Here is an 8,902-nt window from a genome sequence, read left to right on the forward strand (position 1 = left end):
TCTTTTTTTTAAAAAAAAATACATTTTTATTGATTTCAGAGAAGAAGGGAGAGGGAGAGAGAGATAGAAACATCAATGATTAGAGAGAATCATTGATCAGCTGCCTCCTGCACACTCTGCACTGGAGATCGAGCCCATAACCTGGGCATGTGCTCTGACAGGGAATCGAACCTGGGGCCTCCTGGTTCATAGGTGGACACTCAACCACTGAGCCACGCTGGCTGGGCTGTATACGTTCTTTATATGTTTTGGAAATTAACCCCTTATCAGATGTGTCATTGGCAAATACGTTCTCCCATACAGTGGGTGCCCTTTTCATTTTGTTGATAGTTTCTTCTGCTGTGCAGAAGCTATTTAGTTTGATGTCATCCCATTTGTTTATTTTTTTTTCTTTTGTTTTGGTGAAAATACTGCTACGAGAGGTGTCTTGGTGATTTAATCTAGAGCCAACCCCAGCTCAGAGGGGGCTCTGCCCATCAAAATCACTCAGGAGCCTGAGTGTTCAAAGTTTTCCTCTCCTGTCATCTTGGCAGGGACAAGAAAGGGAGATTCTGCCCGGGGAATTGTGTTCCTGCCTGGAAGTAACATGTGTCAGTTCCATTCCCAACTCATTGGCCAGAGCTGGTCACATGGGTCCAACACACCTAGGGGACAGGAAGTTCAGTCTCCCTGTGCCCAGACACAGGGCTACCTGACATTTGTTTAGCAGCCTAAGTCTGCCACACATGCCCTAGGCAGGCAGCGACTCGGCCTTGTTCCCCTCTGCAGTCCCTCTGCCTTGCCTGATACCTTGGCACATAATAGGTGCACAGGAAGTATGTATTGAATGAATGTGTGCCTTTCCCAAGACTTCCCTAATCCTATCTAATAAAGAGGGAATGTGCTAAATGACCATCACTCTGTCACAAAGATGGCTGCACCCACAGCTGAGGCCAAGTTCCCATAAGGAGCCTTAAGGAGCAATCAGCAGGGACCTGAGGCTATGCCCTCCCCCACCCAGCAGGGCTTGATGGAGGACCTCAAGGCACGCCCCTGCCCCGGTCTGGGCTGGGGGACCTCAGGCCACACCCCCTGCCTGGCAGGGCTTGACAAGGGTGTGACTGGCCAGGTCTGGATCTAGTCCAATTGGGGGCGGGGGGTGGCGGCCGGGTCTGGGTCTCACGCGATTTTTAGGTGCATGTGGGTTGGCGGGAACTTGACTCTGGGTCCCATGGTGAGCCCCAGACTCTGACAGGAGGGAGATTTTCGTATACATTTTACTAATTTTCTTTCATCTCTGACACTTCTATTATAGATAAAGGGCAAATAGCAATATTAGCCCTTTGCACTCGCTTGCTTTTTTCTCGATTCCTTTATTCTACTCGGGATTTAATTTTTTAAATACCGCAGATTTTTACAAAGCGCGGCAGTAGAATAAAAAACTGGAGTTTCTTTTCATACAAACTTATTTATTTGGATTTTTTTATATTTCAAATTATTGATACATTCAATAACCGTCACACTCGACATCCGAGTGCAAAAGGTTAAATTATTTCCTCTAATTAATCCTCTTTTAATGTGCACGAATTTCGTGCACCGGGTCACTAGTATATGAGAAAATGTGATGTGTGCATACTGTGTGCCAAGCCCTCTGCTAAATGTTCTGTCTGTGCTTCTTTGGGGGTGTGTACCATTCACGTCACTGTTGAAAGGGTGAGGAAACTGAGGTTTGACGATCTGAAATACCTAACTCATTACTTTGCTGTCTCTTTGAAATTAGGGTTAGGGCCTTGGAAATTAGAGGAGACTTAAAAAGTCAAACCAGAAACTTCTGTATAACTAAAAAAGTCTGTATGGAAACATACCTACATATAATTTTCTAACTATACATGCACAGTCAATAGTGTATTCATGGAGGCATGACTTCTGAACACACATGACTCAAGGTCTCTGAAGCTTCGGCTTTTTATGTCACCAACACGAAACCCTGTAATTAACCCTGTCGGGTCCGTGTGACTCATGATCGGAGCCTGTGAGGCAGGCTGCTCCTTGGGGGGTGCAGGCAGGGCTGGGGTTGTTGGGCAAGGCCACGGGGAGAAAGAGGTGAGGTGGCCTGTTTTTCACCCAATTTACAGCCGGTGGGGCGGGTGCTCTGAGCCCTAGGGGATAAGCTGAGCTTGCAATCCCGGTCAGGGGGCAGCGTTGGCTGGTGCCTCAGCGTGGCTGCCAGGTCTCAGGGTGGCAGGAGCTGCGGCAGGCTCCAGAGGGACCCGACCAGGACAGAATGAAGTCAGCAGCAGCGGCTCTGCCCTGCTGGTCCTGGCTGCTCTTCACCTTCAGGAATCCCCAGAAAGCCAAGGCCATTCTCCCCCTGGCTCCCGGCCTGTGCACATGTGCACCCTCTCTCTGCAGGGCCTCTGCACGTGCCCTGCCCTTTGCCTGGGTCCCTCGGTTCCTTCCTGCCTTGCCACTTCCTCTGAGGCCTCCCCCTAACACCCACCTACTTCTTCCTCCCCCTCTTACCCACCCCTCATCCTGATTAATTCCACCCTGTCTCATGGGATCTGGCTGCTCCTCCGTTTGTCATCTGCCCCCCACCCTCGCCCGCCTCAGGGTGTAAAGGGCAGGAAGGCAGGCAGGGAGGGACCTGGTCCGCCTTGCACACCCCACTGGGCCCAGCACCCAGCTCTGCTCGGCACGACTCCGCGCTCTGAAATTATAAACTGAACAAAGGGTGTCACCTGGGGGCTTCAGAGACACCCCCCCCCCTCCTTCCCGCCATAACCACAGGCACAGTCTGCCGTTTAGCAGTTCAGACCCAGACTCCAACTCAAACACGAGCTGGCATTTCTTTTCGGCGCCTGGTGCAGTGCTCCCTGGTTCCCGCCTTGGCAGGCGCAAGGCTGGCCTCGCAGGGACTCCGGCGGCAACGTTAATTTTAGCAAACACAGGGCGCCCTCACCAGGAAGGCACTGTTCTCATGACCAGCGCCGAGAGGAGCTGCCAGCGGGCCTCTGCCCCTCCGGTGGGTGCAGGAAGACGCCGCCGCCGCGGCTGGCGAGCTGCGGACCTGGGAGCTTCTGGTGCTGTCCCGTCTGTGGCCGCCATGCACCGAGGGGGAGGGGGGGCAGGGCTGAGCAAACCAAGATTCAGAAAAGGGAGAAAGAGGACCGAGGCGAGATTCGAGAAGTGGGCAGTCACGCTGGGCCTTGAGACCTGGGTGAGGAAACGGCCTTCCTTTTCCTTAACGCTGGAAGTCGTCAGATTTGGTGAGAAAAATGCAGATGCCCGCATTGTGCGTGGGACCTAGGTGCCCTAAACATACCCATGGTTTCTCTGAAACCAAATTGAGCAGGAACCCTGTATTTCGTCTAGGCAAACCTGACTTGGGGGGAAAAGACTTTCTTCCAACAACCTTTGGGCTGCGTGCGAGCTTACTAAGCAGTCTCACATGTATGAAGGATTAGATGCCGCTCCGAACAACTCTGTCGTGAACGGTTGCAATTCAGGAGTCGCCACTTGGCTCCGTGGCTGCGCAGGAGACGGCAGTGACCGCCTGCAGCGGGAGCTAGGGGAGAATCACCCACTTTAAATGGGCACGAGCATCCTGCTAGCTCACCGCCCGGTTAAAAACCCCCGAGTAGAAAGTCGGTAACATGACAGGAGCATCTGCTCGCCACCCTCTCCCTCTCCCAGGCCCGTTAGCTCCTGTCACTGTTTCTTCTGGCAGGTGCCCGTGCTTCTGGAAAAAAATAGACTTCGCTGCTCTTTCTTTTCTTGGTGACAATCTCTATGATCCTCTGCCTTCCTGCTCTGTGTTTAAAGATGGTAGTAAGTTTACTTAGAAGAAATTGGCTGGTTCCTGTGGGGGTAAGGGTGGGGGTGGGGCGGAGGTGGGAGGTGGGAGGTGGCCTTTGAAAACAGGACCCACGTGATTCCCGGTGATCCCGGCTGCAAAGTGTGAACTTATATGAGCGCTCGGGTTCACCCGAGGAGGCCAGCGCCCTCGCTCCGCCCCGCACAGCTTCCATGAGGGCCGTGTGTTCGGTTCCTCAGGGTCCTGTTGTGCCTGTAAGGAATGCCTCTTCGCCTTCACGGCTCCCTCCCGCAGCTGTCACGTGTTTGTGGATTCCCCGCTTCCTTAGAGGAGTTTGTTGGTGCCCCACCCTTCCCTCCTAATAGTCCTCAGGCCAACTAGGGGTGGGCTTTTTGACCTGTGAAGATTGGGGTCGGGGCAGGGCGGCATCTCTGGGGTGGAAAAAACACGAACAAAACCCAGCAGGAGGAGAAGGGCAGGGTGGGGTGGAGAGGGGTGTTGTTTGGCCGAGAGAGGAGGTGTGCACACCAGTTTGCAGTCAAGCAAGGCCTCGCTTGTCCAGGTGAGGAGTGGGTGCTTTGCCAGGTGGAGGCAGTAGGGAGCCAGGGTCACAGTGGAATTCAGGAGCATGGAGGGCGAGAAAGGGGAAGCAGGGGAGGAGGAGGAGGGAGAGGAGGAGGAAGATGAGGAGGAGGAAGAGGAGGAGGAGGAGAAGGCCTCTGAAGGGGAGGAGGAGAAAGGCCCAGAGCGAGGAGGCAAGAGGCGGTCTGAGGCGTGGGGAGTGACATCTTTGGCCTGGGTGGTGCGGTGGGAATGGCAAGCCATCACTGTGACACTCCAGGCATCCTCGTGTTGCCCAAGTACAGCCTCCCATGAGCTGCCACGCGCTGACGGACAGGCCTCAGCTGATCCCGGGAGGGGAGAGGGCGCGTAGCGCAGAGCAGAGCAGCTGGCAGAGGAATGCCTGGAAGTGGAAGGGCATCTTTGAGCCTCTCAGGAGCAGCCTTTGTTGTCATAGAATCATTCACTTATTGTTTTTGTGACAGCGCGAGGAGCTGCGTTTGTGAATACGATGCACGAAGAAGTCAGAGAGCTGAAAGCTGAATCTGACGTTTCGTGTTTTACGCCCATCCTGTGACGCGTGGGGGGCTGGGAACGCTGGCATTTCAGAAGCACACGTGGGGAGAGGTTGAGCTCTCAGCGCCCAGCTGGACTTCATCTCTCAACACTGGCATCTCCCGTCCATCTAAGAGGATTGTATGGAACAACGAAAGCTGACATCTCTAGCGTGCTCGCTGAGGGCTGGGCAGGCCCTGTGCCTACACCCCCGGTGTACCAGCCCACTCCGTCCTCTGGCTCACTCCATCCTCTGGCTGACTCCGTCCTCTGGCACACTCCATCCTCTGGCTGACTCTGTCCTCTCGCTGACTCCAGTGGAGGAAGCACTTCCCCACATTTTGCAGAAGAGGGAGCTGAACCTCAGAGAGGTGGTGTTAATTACCTACAGTCACACAGCATGACCGAGCTTTTCACCCACTTACCTTTTCCTTCCAGCCAGCTTCTAAAGGACTGGTGAGAATTCATAAGGGCATGCCTAGGACAAGCTTTAAAATCTTTGAGTAAACTTGCACACGAATGTTTATAGCAGCTTTATTCACAATGGCCAAAACTTGGAAGCTAGCACGATGTCCTTTAGTGGGTGAAGAGATTAAACTGGGGTCCATCCAGGCACTGCCATTGTACCCCGTGCTGAAAACACATGCAGGAAACGTAAGGGCTCCTATATTACAAGGTGAAAGAAGCCAATCTGAAAAGGCTGCCTGCTGTACGATGCCAGCTCTATGACATTCTGGAAAGGGCAACGCTGTGGAGGCAGTGAAAAGATCAGTGTTTGCCCGGGTCAGAGGGAGGGAGGAATGAGTAGATGGGAGGGAGGATTTTTAGGGCAGGGAAACTACTCCGTGTAAACTGTAATGGTGGATACATGTCATTCTACTAAGGTGACCAGACGTCCCGCTTTTGGCGGGACAGTCCCGATTTTTAACAATTTGTCCCACGTCCTGCGGCGTTTTAAAAAAGTCCCGATTTTTGGAAAGAATGCATGACAAGCTAGGGAACGGCGGGAGAACGGAAGGGAATATACGGTTTTCGGCGGCCATGTGGCTATTTAGCCAGGATATGAGTTTTATGTTATTTTTGTTAATTTTATAATGTTAAACTTTAATAATAACAAATAATTGTTGAGACCTGATTATTGAGAACTGCTTATCAAAGTTCGCATTGTTGATCAGTTGTTAGAATTCGACCACCATTGTTTGGACTTAATGAACAATGGCATTTTTTGGGATTGGCAACGACGAAAACATTTTGTAACTGTCTCTCAGACGATACACATCGTACTGCGTGCTAGTAAGCTAGTTAAACAAGTGATGTCATTACAAATCAGCTATTCAGATAATTTAGGTAAGTAATTTACTTATTTATTTCATAAATACATAAATTTTCTTGAACTTAGCAGACAGTACTAGTATTATTTATATTTTATAGTGGCGGCAAAAAGTCTAGCGCCGGCCTTGAAAGTGACACTTACGACTTACGTTACGGCAAATTCATGACCTTTTAAACAATGACAGCAATCTACTAAAAAATATTCACTCAAATGAGAAATATGCCAAAGAATAAAATAATACTATACATAAGTTTTTATTTATTATATTTGTAAATTGTACTTATGTTGAAATTTAAAAAAAAATATATTACAATACTATTTTTGCGTTCTATGAAAATTTTTGTTTCTCCATATAGACCAAATTTTTAATCAAGGAACGCGCCCCCACCCTCACCCCACCCCCCCCAGTCAATGGTGTCCCGCTTTACCAATGTTAAAATCTGGTCACCTTACATTATACCTTTGTCCACACCCATACAATGTACAACACCAAGAGTGAACCCTAATGTGAACGGTGGCCTTGGTTGTGTCTAAGCTGGGGCTGCCATAACAAAAATACCACAGACGGGGCGGCTTAAACAACAAACACTTATTTCCCACATTTTGGGAGGCATGGGGGTTCCAGATCAATGCAAGGGCCCTCTTCCTAGTGCATGGACAGCCTTCTTCTCGCCATGTCCCCAAGGTGATAGGGACTGGGAGGCTCTGTGGAGCCCCTTTTATAAAGGCTCTGCCTTCATGGCCTGGTCACCTCCCTCAGGCCCCACCTCCTACCACCATCACACTGGGGATTAGATTTCAGCATATGAATTGGGGGGGTGGGGACACAAACCTTCAGTTAATGGTGATCATGATGTGTCAGTGTAGATTCATCCATTTCAACAAATGTACTTCTGTGGCAGGGGATGTTGATAGAGGGGGAGGTTGTGTGGGGAGGAACAGGGCTATGCGGGAACTCTCTGTACCTTCTAAATTTTGCTATGAACCGAAAACTGCTCTAAACAGTAAAGTCTATATTAAAAAATCCTCCAGTGACCAAATGCAAATTTATATATATATATATATAATCAAACTTGAAGCGTTTGAGTTAAAGTTCTAGAATATCTTTTTACAAGAGAGCCAGCTAATTTATTCTAAGATGTCTCTTTTTTAATTATTATTTTTTAAAATATTTTTTATTGACTTCAGAAAGAAAGGAAGAGAGTGAAAAAGATAGAACATGAATGATGAGAGAGAATCATTGATCGGCTGCCTCCTGCATGCCCCCGACTGGGGATGGAGCCTGAAACCCGGGCATGTGCTCTGGCTGGGAATCCTGGTTCATAGGTAGACACTCAACCACTGAGCCATGCCAGCCGTGCCCTTTTATAATTATTTATTCTTTTAAGTGCCTGGACTTTGGGGGTATGTCAAACTTGAAACGCGGGTGTAAAAGAAGTAAATGGAATGCCCTTTCTTCTGGCACCACCTGCTTTCTAAAATTGCCACTGGGGCCGAAACCGGTTTGGCTCAGTGGATAGAGCGTCGGCCTGTGGACTTAAGGGTCCCGGGTTCGATTCCGGTCAATAAATAAATAAATAAATAAATAATAAATAAAATTGCCCCTGGGGGAGATTGTCCTCAGTATTCCCTTCCATCCGGGGGACGTGCCAGCCTGGCCACCTGCGGGACTTGGCTCTCGGTTATCAGCCTGGGCTCTGCTCTGAGCACAGCTGGCTGACAGTGAGTCATGCTCATTTCAGCGGCTGGGCCAGGTCAACTTGCACAGAATACTTCTCACCGATCTACTGTGTTCTCCTGTACTGGGAAAGGACACCCCACCTCGCTGAGAGATTTCATTTTATAACCTCCACTGTCCAGAGCAATGCTCTGGACTCCCTTTGCAAGCCTGGTCAAAGACCTGGCCCCTTTCATGGAGCATTAAGGCCTGTGAATGTCTTTATACATCTATGCTAGGGATACCACCTGGGCATGCAGGGTTGTGACCAGGAGCTGCAGGTTTGCAATAACCTCGTCGGGGTTGCATCAGGCTCTGTCCCTTCCCATTTGGGTGGCTTTGGGCAAGGTTCTTCAACGCCTTGAGTCTCTGTTTCCTGCTCTCTAGAATGCCAATCGCGTTTGCTGCCTACAGTAGTTATGGGGATTATATTTAGGTCTGCCCTCTATGGCACTGAGCCCAGAGCCTGGCACTTTAGTAGCATTCTTTATTACTGGTTTTAATCATGTTCTATATGATGAATGCAAATGGATTAGGATCAGTTCTGTGAGACCTTGAATAAGTCACTGGAACACCCAGAAACTCATTTTTCATATCTATAAAGTGAGTATTAAAATGCTTTGTCCACCCCTGGCCAGTGTGGTTCAGTTGGTTGGAGTGTTTTTCTGCACACCAAAAGGTGGCGGGTTCGATTCCTGGTCAGAGCACATACCCAGGTTGTGGGTTCGATCCCCAGCAGGTTGTGTGAGGAGGTGGCTTCAATGTTTTACTCTCACATTGGTGTTTTTTTTTATCTCGCTCTCCCTTCCTCTCTCTAAAATCAATAAAAATAAAATTTAAAAAATTGCTTTGCTTTGTCTCTTTCACATTGGTTGTAAGGATTGTATGAAGATTGTATGAAGAACTTTGAAAAGTGGGTACCACTTCTTGAGTGCTTATA

This window comes from Eptesicus fuscus, chromosome 21 (assembly GCF_027574615.1).
Source record: "Eptesicus fuscus isolate TK198812 chromosome 21, DD_ASM_mEF_20220401, whole genome shotgun sequence".
Taxonomy (NCBI): domain Eukaryota; kingdom Metazoa; phylum Chordata; class Mammalia; order Chiroptera; family Vespertilionidae; genus Eptesicus; species Eptesicus fuscus.